This window comes from Bubalus bubalis, chromosome 13 (genome assembly GCF_019923935.1).
Source record: "Bubalus bubalis isolate 160015118507 breed Murrah chromosome 13, NDDB_SH_1, whole genome shotgun sequence".
Lineage (NCBI taxonomy): Eukaryota > Metazoa > Chordata > Mammalia > Artiodactyla > Bovidae > Bubalus > Bubalus bubalis.
The window spans coordinates 32249388-32269204 of NC_059169.1; positions in this window are offsets into that span (position 1 = coordinate 32249388).

The window sequence follows — 19817 nt, forward strand, 5'->3', positions numbered from 1 at the left end:
AATGACTGAACAACAAATCAGACTTCTGTTAATTAATTTCCAGGTCCCTAATCAGTCAAACCTAATGGAGTAGAGGCAAAATGTTCCTCCCAACATTGATCAAACTTCTATCTTAAGTCATTTTTTTAAACTGAGCTTCCTCAATTTATAATATGATATTGTCTTAATATCATTTAAGGCTGAAGGTCAATGCACCATTTTTATATATGCATTTTGTTTTTCATCAAGAATCCAGTGTGCGATTGTTAATTACAAATTGAAAAGCAACGGGAAGCTCCAGTGGTTCAGTGATAAAGAATCTGCCTGCCAGCGCAGAAGACATGGGTTTGATCCTTAGGTCAGGAAGATACCCTGGAGAAGGAAATGCAACCCATTCCAGTATTTTTACCCAGGAAATTCCATGGACAGAGGAGCTGGCAGGCAACAGTCCATGGGATCCCAAAGGAATCAGATAAGACTTAGCAACTAAATCAACAACAACAACAATATAGCTATCAAAACAATAATGGAGGGACTTCTATCGTGGTCCAGTGGTTAAAAATTCACTTTCCAATGCAAGGGGTGTGGGTTGAATCCCTAGTCTGGGAGCTAAGATTTCACATGCTTCATGACCAAAACAAAAGCAATAGTGGAATCATACATAACCCTGATGAAGTGGTTCTCAAAAGTGGTTCCAAGGCTAGTAGCGTTGCCATCAACTAGGAAATGGTTAGAAATGCCTCACCCTAGACCTGCAGAATCAGAAACTCTAAGTTGGGCCCAGCAATCTGTGTTTTAATAGGCTTCCCAAGTGATTCTGATGCATGTCTTCTTTTCCCTTAAGATTTCTTCCCTTTCTCTGCCTCATTTTACAAGTCAGAATGTGTCAACCTTCTTTTAGTTTCTTTAACTTGGTCTGCAACAAGCTAATGCCTTATTTTTGTTTTAAATGTAATTATATTTTTTCATAACTAACGTAAAGTGAAAAAGATTTGCCAGAGATTGCATTTCTTGTTCAAAACCCCAGATTTCTAAGAGAGAAAGGTGGTTGTCCAAATATCAATGTATTTTTTAATTATTGCTATAATATTTTTTAGAAAATGTATATTGTATATATGCTTTAATCAAACAAATTTTAAAACCTGATGCCGACTAAATGTATAGCAGACTTTTCACAATTTCTGAATTAATGATGTTACCAAAATATTAGTATCATGACAAAATTATTAGCAAGTCAGTCATATCTTGTGCTTTCCTATATTAATTTATAAAATTTGACATCTTAAGGTTTAAAGCTAAAATATAGGTAAATTTGTACACATTTATTTGCAGCCTATATTCTGAAAATTAATTACATAAGCAAATATTCTTTTATGGATGAAATAATCCCCCAGTTAAAAATTGCTCAGTTGTGAACTTAACTTTATGAAGAATAATTTTTAGTATTTTACCAAATAAAATTGTAAAGAATCTGAAATTTTTTAAAGGTTTCTCATGCTACAGTAATAAAATGCTTTATGCAACTCTTTTTCCACCTATAACCATTTTTTCCATAAGAAAATGTTTATAAGGTATAAAATGAGAAAGTTTACAAGGAATAAACTTTCATAATGAATAAAATAAGAATAAAAGTTCTTATTTACCTTTTCTAGATCACTAAATGATAGGTTTCAAGAAATTTATGAATATCAAATTCTCTCATCTTTCTTTAGTCAGTCTTATAGTTGCCCACTAATCATTAAAGTATATTAGTCCTTGGAAGGAAAGTTATGACCAACCTAGGTAGTATATTCAAAAGCAGAGACATTACTTTGCCAACAAAGATCCGTCTAGTCAAGGCTATGGTTTTTCCAGTGGTCATGTGTGGAGGCGAGAGTTGGACTGTGAAAAGTTGGACTGAGCGCCAAAGAATTGATGCTTTTGAACTATGGTGTTGGAGAAGACTCTTGAGAGTCCCTTGGACTGCAAGAAGATCCAACCAGTCCATCCTAAAGGAGATCAGCCCTGGGATTTCTTTGGAAGGACTGATACTAAAGCTGAAACTCCAATACTCTGGCCACCTCATGAGAAGAGTGGACTCATTGGAAAAGACCCTGATGCTAGGAGGGACTGGGGGCAGGAGGAGAAGGGGACGACAGAGGATGAAATGGTGGGATGGCATCACCAACTTGATGGACATGAGTTTGAGTAAACTCCAGATGTTGGTGATGGACAGGGAGGCCTGGCGTGCTGCAATTCATGGTGTCACAAAGAGCCAGATACGACTGAGCCACTGAACTGAACTGAACTGAATGTATCTCTTGTCCCTGTTCTCAGTGTCTTTTCTGTGTAATGTTTTGTTTACCAAAGAAGGGCAAAATACAACATCAGAAGAAAAATTGCTTTGTATTAGAAAATACTGCTGAAATGGGGCCTTAACTTAGTTGTTTTTTTTTTTTTTAACAAAGATTCAGTGTTTTTTATTTGAATGCTGATTTAATTTTCATTCTTATCCACAGTAATATTGAACATTAAACATAATTATCTCTCTGTCTTCTGCTCTTACTGTAGACTTCAATTCTAACACCAAGGCTGTTTCCCTTCAGGGACCTAAAAGTGAATTGGCACTGGTGATCTTCAACTTTGCTACAGACAATGAGATTCGTATAGCAAGTGATAAATATTCCTGTGACCAATAAACATAGTTTTCTGATACAGTTACTCACTCAAAGCTGACAGAGATGAGAAATGCTTGCCATTAGAGCAAAATAAAGATGTAGGATTATTCCTTTAGTGAAGATCACATGTAGCTTGTGGAGTTTTGACATCTATGAGAAATAAAAGTAGGAACTTTTGAAGGTTTTTAAATCACTTTTACAAGGTTGCCTGCTGTTTTCAAACCCTTCAGAATTTGAAATGATCAGATCATGCAGGGAACTGATGCTGTAAATCAATGAGAGAAAACAGACCTTTAAAATCCAGAAGACATGAAATACTTCTCCTAATACCACCCACACAATCCCTCATTTCCAAACTAGTTCATTACACTGTATTTTATTGTTAGGAATGCTATGGCCTGGTGTAATAAAACTGAAAGATTTACCCACAGTGACACACAATTTTTGGGAAAAGTAAGAAAATACTTTAAATGTGCCTTCAATGTATTATCTCTGCTTCTAATATTCCTTGCCCTCTTTAATCCATATTTTTCATAGTCCACTTCTTCTTTTCTGGGTGTGTATTTATGGCCTTGTATTATAAATGTAGCCAAGGAGAAGCCTGTACAAACATTCTTTCTCTCAGAAACTTTAATGTATAAAAGAATTAGGTTTAATATGTCCTATCTGTTGTTACTAAACTATTAATAGTAAATAAAATTCAGTATGATACTACCACATACATTTTTTAAACATAGAAAGAAAATAATCCTTAATGTTTATTAAGTTTCCATAGATATTTTCTTAAAAGCTAAATGTTTATGTTTTGCCTCAAAATATATAATTTCCTCTCCTTCCCCAAAATAGTGTCAGTACCAGATAGTATTTGATCATTATGACCAAAATATTGTTTTTAAACCATTATGACCAAAATGTTACCTATAATTATTAAATAGTAAGAATTTAATTTTAGATTGTCATCTGTAGAGTAATATGATAGTATTTCTTCAGGAATTCAATATTTAATTTAAAAATGAAATTCTAGTCTATAAGTAATATACAAACCAAATATACAGAATATAAAGTTATGCAAAATTGATTTAGGATCTTTCATAATGTATCCACAACATCAACAGATGGTTGTTGTTCATTTCTGACACAGCAAAAGTGATAAAATAAAACATACCACATATTTGTCTAATAAAAACACAAATAAAGGCATTTTATACTTGCATGATATTACTCTTAAAATCCATATTATTCAAAGAAAAATGCTTTCTTCAGATGCATCAATTTTTCACAATTTTTATGTCTGTATAATGCAACTAGTTTGACTTAAATAGTAGGTGAAAAATAAACAAAAATATCTCAAAGCTGGAAATTATATTAAGATTTATTATATTTGTTCCTCTACTTCTTAAATTACATTTTCCTAAAAAAAGAAAAACTACCCATCAATGCATAATGATTAAATCAAAGTATGACTGATAGAGAACATGTGTTTTCCTTTATGTAAGAGAGTATTTGAAAAGAATAAGCCAAATGTACTCATTTCTATATAAAACATTTTTTATCAAGATCATTATTATCAACATATTTATAGTTATATAAGAGTTATCTGGTGGGATGGGCACACAACTACTGAGGTGGTTATCACTTTGGCATTGTGTATGTTGATAATGTAAAGGAGTTACATTTGCTAAGACATTTATTGTTTTATTTATAAGAAAGTGCATTGAATTTACAGTAGAAAAAACACAAAAAAAAGAAATAGTATTATGTAGCTATAGTTAATTAATGTAATTAAATTCTAAAGAATATTCTCTTCAGTTCAGTTCAGAAAGATTCCCGCAAACTTTGATGCACTACTGAGAATTTGCTTTAAGGAAATTATTCAGCGTAATAAAGCTCAGTTAAGTCAGTTCAGTTACCCAGTTGTGTCCGACTCTTTGCAACCCCATGAATCACAGCACACCAGGCCTCCCTATACATCACCAACTCCCGGAGTCTACCCAAACCCATGTCCATAGAGTCAGTGATGCCATCCAACCATCTCATCCTCTGTTGTCCCCTTCTCCTCCTGCCCTCAATCTTTCCCAGCATCACGGTCTTTTCAAATGAGTCAGCTCTTTGCATCAGGTGGCCAAAATATTGGAGTTTCCGCTCTTATTATTTTGCAAATATTAAATTTCAACATACAAGTATTAGAAAAAATTCTAGTGCCATTAAATGGTTAGAAATTACTCCAGATAATATTTAGATAAAGTATTTTTATCTTATTTGTTTTGGAAACTCTTCCTAATACAGTGTGGTGATTATTTTTTAAGTTTTGCTTGATGTTGATTTTAAGTATATGTATGCAGTGTATACGTATGTTTGTGTGTGTGCATGTAATACTTCCATTGCTTTCATATTTTTCTTTTATCCCATAATCTGCATAAATGTAGCATAATGCTTCATTACATTGAAGTGAAATAGTCAAATGAGTATGTTATGAAAAATTACTAATATTTTATATCATGTATAGAGTTTAAGAATTTAGAGACGTATTTTAAATATTCTCTGTTTCCACTTAAACCAATGGCTTGTATTTTACCCATCTCTGCAAATTTTTGGAAATCCAGGCTCATATCTTTGAGGTAGACATGACTGAGGGACTGAGCTGCAATTCTGTTCCCCTTCAAATCAATGTCTTGTATTTTACTTATTTCTGCAACTTTTTTGTAAATCCAAACTTGCATCTTTAAATCTTCTTGCCTCAGGAGATGTCAAAATTGAATGAAAAATTTTCTAAAGGCTATTACTATAGTTACATCACTTCATTTTCTTTTAACACAATGGACATGAGCATCATTGTAACATTCAGTTCAGTTCAGTCATTCATCATGTCCAACTCTTTGTGACCCCATGGACTGCAGCCTGCCAGGCTTCCCTGTACATCAGCAAACCCAGAGCCTACTAAAGCTTATGTCCATTGCGTTGGTGATGCCATCCAACCATCTCATCCTCTGTCGTTCCCTTCTCCTCCCACCTTCAATCTTTCACAGCATCAGGGTCTTTGCCAATGAGTCACTTCTTTCCATCAGGTGACCAAAATATTGGAGTTTCAGCTTCAGCATCAGTCCTTACAATGAATATTCAGGACTTATTTCCTTTAGGATGGACTGGTTGGATCTCCTTGCTGTCCAAGGGACTCTCAAGAGTCTTCTCCAACACCACAGTTCAAAAGCATCAATTCTTTGACGATCAGCTTTTTTTATAGTCCAGCTCTCATATCCATACATTACTACTGGAAAAACCACAGCTTTAACGAGATGGACCTTTGTTGGCAAAGTAATGTCTCTGTTTTTTAATATGCTGTCTAAGTTGGTCATAACTTTCCTTCCAAGGAGCAAGTGTCGTTTAATTTCATGGCTGCAATCACAATCTGCAGTGATTTTCGAGCCCCAAAAAATAAAAGTCAGCCACTGTCTCCACTGTTTCCCATCTGTTTGCCATGCAGTGATGGGACCGAGTGCCATGATATTAGTTTTCTGAATGTTGGCCTTTAAGCCAACTGTTTCAAACTCCTCTTTCAGTTTCATCAAGCGGCTCTTTAGCTCTTCACTTTCTGCCATCAGGATGCTGTCATCTGCGTATCTGAGGCTATTGACATTTCTCCCTGCAATCTTGATAACAGCTTGTGCTTCCTCCAGCCCAGCATTTCTCATGATGTACTCTGCATATAAGTTAAATAAGCAGGGTGACAATATACAGCATTGATGTACTCCTTTTCCTACTTGAAACCAGTCTGTTGTTCCATGTCCAGCTCTAACTGTTGCTTCCTGACCTGCATAGAGGTTTCTCAAGAGGCAGGTCAAGTGGTCTGGTATTCCCATCTCTTTCAGAATTTTCCACAGTTTATTGTGATCCACACAGTCAAAGGCTTTGGCATAGTCAATAAAGCAGAAATAGATGTTTTTCTGGAACTCTCTTGCTTTTTCTATGATCCAGCAGATGTTGGTAATTTGACCTCTGGTTCCTCTGCCTTTTCTAAAACCAGCTTGAACATTTGGAAGTTCACAGTTCACGTATTGCTGAAGCCTGGCTTGGAGAATTTTGAGCATTACTTTGCTAGCATGTGAGATGAGTGCAATTGTGCAGTAGTTTGAGCCTTCTTTGGCATTGCCTTTCTTTGGGATTGGAATGAAAACTAACCTTTTCCGGTCCTATGGCCACTGCTGAGTTTTCTGAATTTGCTGGCATATTGAGTGCAGCACTTTCACAGCATCATCTTTCAGGATTTGAAATAGCTCAACTGGAATCCCATCACCTCCACCAGCTTTGTTCATAGTGATGCTTCCTAAGGCCCACTTGACTTCATATTCCAGGATGTCTGGCTCTAGGTGAGTGTGAGTGATCACACCATTGTGATTATCTGGGTCGTGAAGATCTTTTTTGTACAGTTCTTCTGTGTATTCTTGCCATCTCTTCTTAATATCTTCTGCTTCTGTTAGGTCCATACCATTTCTGTCCTTTATTGAGCCCATCTTTGCATGAAATGTTCCCTTGGTATCTCTAATTTTCTTGAAGAGATCTCTAGTCTTTCCCATTCTATTGTTTTCTTCTATTTCTTTGCATTGATCGCTGAGGAAGGCTATCTTATCTCTCCTTGCTCTTCTTTGAAACTCTGCATTCAAAAGAGTATTTCTTTCCTTTTCTCCTTTGCTTTTTGCTTCTCTTCTTTTCACAGCTATTTGTAAGGCCTCCTCGGACAGCCATTTTGCTTTTTTGCATTTCTTTTTCTTGTTCTAGAAAAACCAAAATGAAAACATAAAGATCAGAAATTTATATTAATATAGTACTATAATCTGCTCCTGAGATCATTTAAATTTCCCCAGTTTTTTTAGTAATATCCACTTAAATAAAGGGATCAAATTCAGAATTGCATACATACATTTATTTTCTAAATCATTTTATTTCATTCATTTAGAACAGTTCTCAGTGTTATCTTGACTTTCATGATCTTGACACATGGGAATATCAAATGCTAGTTATTTTCTATAATGCCCTTCAACTTGGGAGTCTAAAATGTTTCATCTAATTAGATTCATATACTCCAGTGTTCTTGCCTGGAGAATCCCAGGGACGGGGGAGCCTGATGGGCTGCTGTCTGCGGGGTTGCACAGAGTCGCACACGACTGAAGTGCCTTAGCAGTAGCAGTAAGCATCTTTGGCATATTTAACAAAGAGCAGTGTCATGTCCTTCCCATCCAGTCCTATTAAGGGCACACTGTTTTAATTTGTTTCATTACTTTTTTTTTATTTTGAGCACCTGATTAAGATGACACATAATTAATATTATCCATTCTAAGGTTACTCATCTTTTCCTTTCTTTTTGTATATATACATATATATATATTCATATATATATATATATGCGTACATATACATGTACTGGGATGGAGATATTCTGAGACTTCATCAAACATCTATTCATTAATTTATATTAGTATAGGCTCCTGAGTTCTTATTTTAGTTAACTGAGTATAATTCATTAATATCATCATGTTGATATTTAAATATTTTGTATAGTGAATATCTCTTTAAATTGACTTTCATATTTCTAGGCATGCACTTATTGTTTGAGCTCTTCTCTATTTTCTGGCCTAGAAAAGAGGCTATTGGGATCTCACTTTATACTTTCCTTATCCCACTTCTAAAATGAGTCATTTCCCCAAAGAATTTGGGTTATTTTAATGGAGAGTAGAGAATAGGAAAGAAGATTTTGATGCTAGGCATGCTCATTGCTACTGGTATGCCAACCAGCCTTAGTCAGCCCCATCTACTGTTTGTGACTGGAGTGAGTGTTCAGGAAAGGAAAGAGATGTGGAAAAGGAGGAATAACTACAGTTTTTTGATTTGTTGCATCATAGGTTAGAATAACAAAATCCCAGAATGAGACATTTCAAATTTCACAAAATAAACTTGTATGTAGCGCAAACTTTGTGACATACTATCTATGATTATTGAATATTTTGAAGAATGGTATCTTAAAAATGTTTTTATTTTAAACACATTATATATTAATATTATTAGGTTAAATATTTACTGTTATCTTAAAAAAGTTTGTGTCTAAGATTAAAAACTCAAATGTTGTTTGATATAGGAAATTTAAAGTAAACCTGAGTGCTTCAGTAAAGCATAAGTTATATATTAAATCTACATTTTAATTAATTCATGTAAGTTTAATACTAAAATATTAGTATGAGTTATAAACATTTGTGAATGTATTCTGTTATAAAATATCAAACTAAGAAATAGAGTAAAAACAATCAATATTACATACACACTATCAGAGCAGACTGAGTCAAAAATATCTTGTGACCTTGTCACAATATTAGTGAATTTATTTCTCAGTTTTATATTCTTTCTACTGATATATATATATATATATATATATATATATATATCAATGTCATAACTAGTCCTTATAATGTTAATTGAATAGACTTGTAAAATAGCTGTTTATGCCACAAATCAATTACAATATGCTAAGAATTTTTAAATGGTTAAAGATAATATGTGGATTACTAATCTTGGTAGGATAACAATAATGTTGATCAGTGATAAAGATGATTTAAGAAATCATAGCTGACAACAAAATGTTCAGAGTAAATCAGACCACATCCAACCACACTCAGACTAAGCAGCTTTATTCTACACTGGTATCTACCATGAGACAACTCAGAGAACAGAGTTGAAAATTTTAAATAGCAATTATGTAATAGAAGGATGCAATACTCAAATACAGGTATCTTTTGGGGAAAGAATTAAGATTCCAAAATTGAAGTACCTAGGAAGGAGACTTGTCCACCTGGATGGTGAATATAAACATTGCAAAAACTCACGTGAAATTTTTATCCCTGGTCCTATGGTTCATTAAACACATCTGAAATCTCAGCTGATTTAATAAGAAAAGCCTAACTATCTAGGTCCCATGGTAAACTAAGAATTAAGAACTTCAAATTATGAATAAAAATATAAATATTACACATCCATTAATATAAACAACAAAATATGACAGAATGAAGTGTGATAATATGACTCCAGATCCTTTATTACTGGTAGGATTTTAAGTGCATTCCATTTCTGAAGGGTGAAAATATTACATAACTTGCAACCCAGAAATTCTCTTTGCCAGTATGTAGCGAGGGAAAGGGCTTCCCTGTTAGCTCAGTGGTAAAGATCCCACCTTCCGACGCAGGAAACGTGTCAATCCTTGAGTCGGGAAGATCCCCTGGAGAAGGAAATGGCTACCCACTCCTGTATTCTTGCCTGGGAAATTCCATGGACAGAGAAGCCTGGCAGGTTACAGTCCTTGGGGTCGCAAAGTAGTTAGACACAACTAAGTGACTAAATCAACACCAGCAACAAGCCAAGGGGAAACTTTGTCAGTAGGTACTCTGAGATACATTTCCATGAATGTTCAGAGCAGTACTTTTCTTAAGAAATTTCAGGGAAAAAAAAAAAAAAAACCCACAACAACTAGATTTCACTGGCAAGAAAATGGATGTATGAGCAATAGAGAATATCATGTGACTGTGAGTGATTAAATTAGGGTGAGCACAAAAATAAAGATGAATCATAGAAATGTAACTGAAAAAAACAGCTGATGCCCTGGGAATGTGCAAAAACAGCGATGTCCAATTACTAAGTTAAAAGAATAATATGTGAGTGTGGGTGGGTTTCTGTGTGTGTGTGTGTTTGTGTGTGTGTGCACATATGTCCTTTTTAATAACATCATGGATGCTTTAAAACTTTATAACATATGGCAGTGAGATTCAAGATGTCTTCTCAGATGAAATGCTCAGAGATGATGGTGCACATGGAGCAAATAGGTCAAATTTCCCAGCCAGTTTACTGGTACTTATTAACAAATGAAAACAAGATAACCAATGTGAGGCAAGAAGGATAAAAAGACCATTAAAGATTTTAAATGAGAGTATAACAGTAACAAAACATTGCAGTAATTCTAATTCTATGTATGTGGGGGGGAAAAGGGCTTCCTAGTGGCTCAAAAAGTAGAGAATCTGTCTGCAATAGGCCTAGAAGATCGTCTGGAGAAGGGAATGGCAATCCATTCTAGTGTTCTTACATGAAGAATTCTGTGGACAGAGGAGCCTAGCAGGCTAGAGCCCATGGGTCACAAAGAGACAGATATGACTGAGTAGGCTAAAAACCATGGGGTCGTAAAGAGTCAGACACAACTGTGCGACTAACGCTGCTGTTGCTGCTAAGTTGCTTCAGTCGTGTCCGACTCTGTGCGACCCTATAGACGGCAGCCCACCAGGCTCCCCCATTCCTGGGATTCTCCAGGCAAGAACACTGGAGTGGGTTGGCATTTCCTTCTCCAATGCATGAAAGTGAAAAGTGAAAGTGAAGTCACTCAGTCGTGTCCGACTCTTCGCAACCCCATGGACTGCAGACTACCAGGCTCCTCCGTCCATGGGATTTTCCAGGCAAGAGTACTGGGGTGGGGTGCCATTGTCCTCTCTGGTGCAGCTAATACACATACGTTAAAAAAAAAGTATACCCGTTTGTATCAGAACATTTGTAACTAATGCCATCTCTGAGTTCTAATCAGTTTTTAATAGTAGCTTTGTTTTTATTTTCAGTGTTTAACAGTTAAAAGTGTTTTAAAAAGATGAAGTATCTTAACTGAGAAGAATGTTTAAATAAGTCATCAATGAATTTTAAATTTTGGAGGAAATGTAATTTCTGAAACTAAAGCTCATGCTTTAATAATTATTTAAGCAGAATGGGTGTTGGAGTCTAGTGGAATTGGTTGGGTGTCCTAGAAGGGGTGAGTGGCAGGGACTGTGGTATGAAGTGTGAGCCGGGAGAGAAGTGAAACAGTACAGGGCACACTGGCCTGGGGTTATTGCTGAATTGGTGAATTTATACGGGCAGTTTTGCAGTGGGGTGTTAGCGCCCAGTTAGTTTGAGGAAGGAAGCTCCCATGCATTGTCCAAGCTGGAATTGTTGAGAGAAATTGCACAGTAGATGAGGTCATTTGTGAAGTGTCACAGTTAAAGGAGAATGGAGTGTTTAGTTGTGGTAGTAAAATGACAGAATCCCAGAAAGAGTGGTTAGAACTCAAACACTCTGAGCAGAGTGTCTACACACAATATCAGTGCTTGCTTACATACTCAAAAACAGATGAAAAGGAAACACATTGAGAAAAACAGAAGACTGGTTACGCTGTCTGAAAAGGGAGATAGTTACAAACATGGAATTCAAGAAATCAGTGTGCTCATTGATTTTGATAGATAATAGAGGTAGATAGCTAGCTAGCTCTGTGTATGCACACACACACATGCATGACCGCACGCGTGTGAAGCTTGCTCTATCCATCATAAGGGCATGAGTGCAGCTACATTCAAGTAACAATAAACACATCAAGGTCTTGATCTTTGTTTCCAAATATAATCCTCCACAGTTATCCAGAAGCAAGAATTCCTTAAGGAAATCACAGGTTTCCATGCTAGGGGAGGAAAAGTACAATGTGAGGTTGGAATATATTTTGTACCAGAAAATAAGAATTCAAGGAATGATTGAGGCATGACAAAAATCACAAAAGCCAGCTTAAAGAATTCCCATGGACAGATATGGGACATTTTGAACATCAAAATAATAATGAGAATGGATCATAACCCACTGAATACAAAAGGAATCCAAGAGTCCATTGCAGTATGAATAGCTAAGTGAACTCCGCTTGAGCAGTATGGCTACTTGTCTGAGTACCTGGAGTACAAAAATTTATAAGGGCTAGTTGGCTGTTTCACCAGACTTGAAAATATAACAAAGGGTCAATAAATGAGAGTGCTACAGATATGAATTTGACAGGGTGTTTCTGTTTTAATAATGATAAAACGGAGCCAGAACTAGGAGTTATCTACAGTCTTGTAACATTGTCAAGTCTATCTTATTTTGCAAAACCTTTCAGTTTAGTTACACCCCAGAAATATCATGAAGGGAAAGAAATGTGTCACTGTCACTTTTCTAAGTGGCCAACCTTATGTGCAAAGTGTTATATCAGTGTGGTTGACTCTTACTTTGGTGACCATGAAAAAGTCCTCCTGGCATTAACAATCTTATGTGGTCCCTTCTCAAACTGATTCTAGACAAGGCCTGTGAGTGCATTCAGTTCAGTTCAATCACTCAGCCATGTCCTACTCTTTGCAACCCCAAGGACTGCAGCACGCCAGGCCTCCTTGTCCATCACCAACTCCCAGAGTTTACCCAAACTCATGTCCATTGAGCTGGTGATGCCATCCAACCATCTCATCCTCCGTCATCCCCTTCTCCTCCTGCCCTCAAATCTTTCCCAGCATCAGGGTCTTTTCAAATGAGTCAGCTCTTCACATCAAATGGCCAAAGTATTGGAATTTCAGCTTCAACATCAGTCCTTCCAATGAACACCCAAGACTGATCTCCTTCAGGATGGACTGCAAGACTGATCTCCTTTAGGATGGACTACTTGGATCTCCTTGCAGTCCAAGGGATTCTCAAGAGTCTTCTCCAACACCACAGTTCAAAAGCATCAATTCTTCGGTGCTCAGCTTTCTTTATAGTCCAACTCTCACTATAATGTGAGTGCATTAATTATTAGCATAAAATATACAGAAGTATTTATAGATCATGGCATATAATATCTGCAAATTTCTACTACATGATTAAGAGCAAAAAATGTGTATGTTTAGGAAGGGAGATATATATAAACAAATGGCCAAAATGTTAGTATGGATGAAGGGTACATGGGAGTTCTTTGTTCTACTTTATAACTTGTCAATAAGTATGAAAATATACTAATATAAAAAATAATAAAATCAATATGTATTTAATAATTTTGTTGAGTCCATAATTTTCAGGGACAGTTTACATAAATGAAAAGCATTAATTAATGGATGAAAAGTGAAAGTCGCTCAGTTGTGTCCAGCTCTTTGCAACCCAGTCCAGAATACTGGAGCAGCTAGCTGTTCCCTTCTCCAGGGGATCTTGCCAACCCAGGGATCGAATCCATATCTCCCACATTGCAGGCAGATCCTTTACCAGCTGAGCCACCAGGGAAGCCCAATAGGTGTATACAAATAAGGTCTCTTGGCAGAAAGAACCACTTCTAGATTGTAGCTGACCTTAAAATAAATTTTGCTGAACATTTCCTGAATTATGGGGCTAAAATATTCTCCTTAGCTCTGGCATCTTGGTGCTTTATTCATGCTGCTTCTGAGTTATGCAGACGAAAAATGATATTTCATATCATCACTTCCCTGCTTCATCCAGCTATTGAGAACAGAATGTTGAGTTTGATAGGTGTTCAAATAAACACGAATTGGCCCTCAAGCAATCATTTGCCCACCTGATTTTTTTTTAATCTATATATTTGAAAGATCCAAAATGATGGAACAAACCTTCTTAGTATTATATAAAGTAAAACTCATGTGAAAACTGAACGGGGGCTCTCAGAATTATAAATTATGTACTCTATCCATCTGAGCTAATATGTGGATAACCATTCATTGTCATATATTCTCTTTTCCTCAATATTGGGTTTTTTATTGCTTGTTGAACTTTTCACCTCCATTACTTGCTTAAGGGTTTCATTAATATTAGTTCATGTCATTTTATTTTTATTCCCATATTAAACATAGAGATGGAAAAATAAAGCCTTATATTAAGGAGTGACAAAAAAAAAAGTATTTAATTGCCTGTGGTTCTTTCTCAGCCTCAACAAGGCCATTTTCAAATAGAGAAATACTGTTTATCATTTTTAATGCTGACTTGAGGTTTGCAAATAGAAAAGGATTTATGCACCCGCTATCTTTGCAGTGGGAAAAAAAAAATAAGAACACATTTACGCAGATAGGCAAATGGGAAATATAATAATACAAGTTTGTGTGTATTTTTAGAATCAGAAATTAAACTTTAAAGTTTTAAGAAGTTATTGTCTAAAAAGTGATAAGCAAAATATTTTATAGGATATTATTCATAGAGCTGAAAACTGTTATTATACTGTGCTGTATTTGTGTATTTGAAAGAAGTTTCAATGAAATATGCCAAATATTACTTTTAGTCAGCATGATCAGAATAATTTGTTTATTTTTTTTGTTTGTTTGTTTTTTTAAATTTTATTTTATTTTTAAACTTTACATAACTGTATTAGTTGTTTAATAGTTGTACTTCTGAGATAAATAATTCCAAATTTCTCTGATGTTGAGCCATCATAGACTTTGCATATTATAACAGTCACCAGTACCTCAGGGTTTAGACAATTTAAAACTTGAATATACAACAAGAAATATCAAACCTTGAAGTAAAAGCCAGCATCTCGTTGAGATAAATTTTGATTGGAGAGGGCAAACTAAAACCAAACCATTTTAAAATATAATTTATAGTAAATATAGTATGTGTCCTTGCATGCTAAGTTGCTTTGGTCACGTACAACTCTTCACAGCCCTGTGGACTGTAGCCTGCCAGGCTTCTCTGTTCATGGGATTCTCCAGGCAAGAATACTGGAGTGGGCTGCCATGCCCTCATCCAGGTGATCTTCCCAACCTGGGGATTGAGAAGTCTCCTGCATTGTGGCTGGATTGTATACTGCTTAGCCACCAGAGAAACCCACGATGTATGCACTTACTTTAATCATAAGCATGCTTCAGATCAGATCAGATCAGATCAGTCGCTCAGTCGTGTCTGACTCTTTGCGACCCCATGAATCGCAGCACACCAGGCCTCCCTGTCCATCACCAACTCCCAGAGTTCACTCAGACTCACGTCCATCGAGTCAGTGATGCCATCCAGCCATCTCATCCTCTGTCATCCCCTTCTCCTCTTGCCCCCAATCCCTCCCAGCATCAGAGTCTTTTCCAGTGAGTCAACTCTTCGCATGAGGTGGCCAAAGTACTGGAGTCTCAGCTTTAGCATGATTCCTTCCAAAGAAATCCCAGGGCTGATCTCCTTCAGAATGGACTGGTTGGATCTCCTTGCAGTCCAAGGGACTCTCAAGAGTCTTCAACACCACAGTTCAAAAGCATCAATTTCATAAGACTGATCTATACATCCATGTCTCTTTTGCTGTCTCATACACAGGGTTATTGTTACCATCTTTCGAAATTCCATATATATGCGTTAGTATACTGTATTGGTGTTTTTCTTTCTGGCTTACTTCACTCTGTATAATATCATGTATGAAACGAGTCGCCAGTCCAAGTCCGATGCACGATACTGGATGCTTGGGGCTGGTGTACTGGGACGACCCAGAGGGAGGGTATGGGGAGGGAGGAGGGAGGAGGGTTCAGGATGGGGAGCACGGGTATACCTGTGGTGGATTCATTTCGATGTTTGGCAAAACTAATACAATATTGTAAAGTTTAAAAATAAAATAAAATTAAAAAAAAAAAAGAAGCATCAATTCTCCAGTGCTCAGCCTTTTTCACAGTCCAACTCTCACATCCATACATGACCACAGGAAAAACCATAGCCTTGACTAGACAAACCTTTGTTGGCAAAGTAATGTCTCTGCTTTTGAATATGCTATCTAGGTTGGTCATAACTTTCCTTTCAAGGAGTAAGCGTCTTTTAATTTCATGGTGCAGTCACCATCTGCAGTGATTTTGGAGCCCCCCAAAATAAAGTCTGACACTGTTTCCACTGTTTCCCCATCTATTTCCCATGAAGTGGTGGGACCGGATGCCATGATCTTCATTTTCTGAATGTTGAGCTTTAAGCCAACTTTTTCACTCTCCACTTTCACTTTCATCAAGAAGCTTTTGAGTTCCTCTTCACTTTCTGCCATAAGGGTGGTGTCATCTGCATATCTGAGGTTATTGATATTTCTCCCGGCAATCTTGATTCCAGCTTGTGTTTCTTCCAGTCCAGCGTTTCTCATGATGTACTCTGCATATAAGTTAAATAAACAGGGTGACAATATACAGCCTTGACAAACTCCTTTTCCTATTTGGAACCAGTCTGTTGTTCCATGTCCAGTTCTAACTGTTGCTTCCTGACCTGCATACAAATTTGTCAGGACCCCAAAATACTTTCCCTGGGTCTGGAAGATCCCTTGGGGGAGGGTGTGGCAACCCACTCCAGTATTCTTGCCTGGAGAATCCCATGGACAGAGGAGCCTGGCGGTCTACAGTCTATAGGGTCGCACAGAGTTGGACACAACTGAAGCAACTTAGCATGCCCACATAATTGCAGGACCCCAGAATGCTTTAGTTATATTTGTCCTGGTGTTCAGATGGTAAAGAATCTGCCTGCAATTCAGGAGACCCAGGTTAAATCCCTGGGTCGGGAAGATCCCATGGAGGAGGAAATGGCAATCCACTCTAGTATTCTTACCTGGAGAATCCCATGGACAGAAGAGCCTGGTGGGCTACAGTCCATGGGGTCACAAAGAGTTGGATGCTACTGAGCGACTAACACACACATACACACATATTTAAAGAAGTCAGAATCAGATATTAATACTACAGTAACTTGACATCATGTAACAGAAAAGCCAAGTAGGAGTGCATGTGCAGTCTGCTCATGCACACTGCATGTAGTGGTGATGGGCTAAGTAGTACATGCTGAGTCGTTCAGTTGTGCCCCACTCTTTGTGACCCATGGGCTGTAGCTTGCCAGGCTCCTCTGTCCATGGAGTTTTCCAGACAAGAATACTGGAGTAGGTTGCCATTTCCTACTCCAGGGGATCTTCCCGACCCAGAGATCAAACACATGTCTCCTGCATTGGCAGGCAGATTCTGCAGAAGAGAAATGTCCTGCTTATATAATAAAAATGCAAAGCTGGGCGCAACTAGCTGGAGAGATTGCCATGTCACAGTGCTATCCAAGGTGTACTTCACCATAGCTTTCTATTTGGAAAATGATCTTTTGATGAGTTTAATGATGGCAGTGGGAATAATTGCCTTTTGTTTTAGTGTATACATGACCAACTATTCTAAGAGGAAAAGAAATCTAAAGTTTGACAGAGAAATAAAAATGATGTATCCTTATAAAAGGAGGCACCTCGTGAGAAGGATGAGAGAAGGAGAAGCAGTGTGTAAAGCTATTACTTTAGTACTAGTTTTAAAAACACACCAGCTTTTATTAGTCCCAAGCTTAAATGCTCAACTGCAGCCTCCGCTTTCCCTTGTGGGTTTTTTTTTTTTTCTTTTCCCTCAAATGCTGTCCTTCTATTGTCATTCTGGAAGGCTAGAGAATAAGATAAATGGTTCAAGCACAAAGAATGCTGATTTGGTGAGAATGCAGAGTCTGCACTTTAGAGATCAGGGCAACACAACTTTAAGACTAAGTGTTCCTGAACCTGATTTTCATTTAGGGTACATCTCTATAAGACATTAAATGATTTTTTTTTAATCAGATAGCTTTGCAAAGCCCATACTGTTTATCAATTTAGGAGGTGTTTTGAATTTCAAGTAGGTTTTTTTTGTTGTTGTTAGTCAACATTTGCAAGAGACTCTTGGAAGCAAATCCATACTTGAGTTGGGAACTGCTTATAATAGTATTTTCCTTGGTAAAGACAATTCCTTCAATAAAGATTTGTGGAATGAATGTATGTATATGCATTGGGTTGGTAAACTCCCATTTGTAACTTTGCTTTTAGTCTATAAAATGCAATTCAAATAAAGTTGGAGGAGGTTCAACCTTTTTGTTGCCATCTATAAAACTGATAACAATTTAGATTAACCCAATTTGCTTTTGTTTGTAGATAAGCAAATGTACACTTACCGTTACAATAAAAATTTAAAACAGTGACTCTGGAAAACAAAGAAAAGAGCAGTTTCTAGGACCTTGCTAAGAGATTATTTTGTTGTTTTCACCATTTAATTGCATAGCTAGCAAAATGAAAACTATTACTTCAATCAGATTTAGAGTAACAATGAAAAATAAGGGAAATAGTACCTTTTAAGAAAACTCCAGAATTGCATTGTCAGAATCAAGTAGTTATGCAAAATAATCCAGAGGTCTGTCATTCAATATCTTACCACTCAGTAGGTCTCAATTTCAGTTTAACAGTTATTCTTCTCATCCTCTTTCCATTAAAACAGGAAATTTTGTTGTTGCAACAACAAAAAAAAATCAGCTACATTTTCTTTTGAATATTTCTTATGCCTCAATAGATACAATTTTAAAAATACATAGTATTCATATTTGGTTCTGACTTTAACTCTTTTTTGTGACTATTTGAAGTTTGTTACTATACACATAAGTCTTCTCTGGTAGCTCAAATGGTAAAGAATCTGCCTGCAATGCAGGAGACTCATCTTCAATCCCTGGGTTGGGAAGATCCCCTGGAGAAGGGAATGGCAACCACTCCAGTATTCTTGCCTGGGAAATTCCATGGGACAAAGAGCCTGAGAGGCTATAGCCCATGGGGTCGCAAAGAGTTACACATAACTAAGCAGCTAACACTTTCACTTCTTTCACTTTTGTATACACATAAGTCCATATAATATAATAAAACACCAATATTTGTACTTAGGCATGAAAAAGAGACTGAAGATTGAATGAGTCCATGCAAGTAAAGTTATTAAAGTGTTGTATTTGTAATGGTGTTGGTGATTTTGTAGTTCTACCTGCCCATCCCAAAGTTATCTCTGATTTCTGATGCCTCAGTTTCTCTTGAGCAGGCTCACTGGATAAACACTTCTGGGGAAGTGCAGACACAGTTAATTACATGAAATCCATAAGCAGGTCAACTGACTTAGAGAGGTATCCTCCTATCAGGACCATTTTTTGATTTATTTGATTCTAACTGCTTTGGGTCACAGGGCCCACTTCTGGAATGGTGTCTGTATATCATATAGAACTATCTACACATCAGTCCTGTGTTTTGTGTTCCTTAGTCGGTTAGTCACAGGCAGCTCCTCATGTGGCCATAGGTGTGGGCTGAGAAAGAGATAATAAAGTAGGAATTATGGAGAATCAGACCACTTACTTGTGCCTGTCATATTCTGATCATACTGACGACTTGTGCTAGATAATACAGTACTGCTTTGCATACTCAACTTTGTGGTGTGGTGAGCCTGACGACATCCCATTCATAAGGGGCAGCTGAGGCCAATGGTAACTTAGCGGCCCACTGTTATGTGTTCAGGCTCTTTTTAATATATATTTTACTTATTATTTATTTATTGGCAGTGCTGTGTCTTC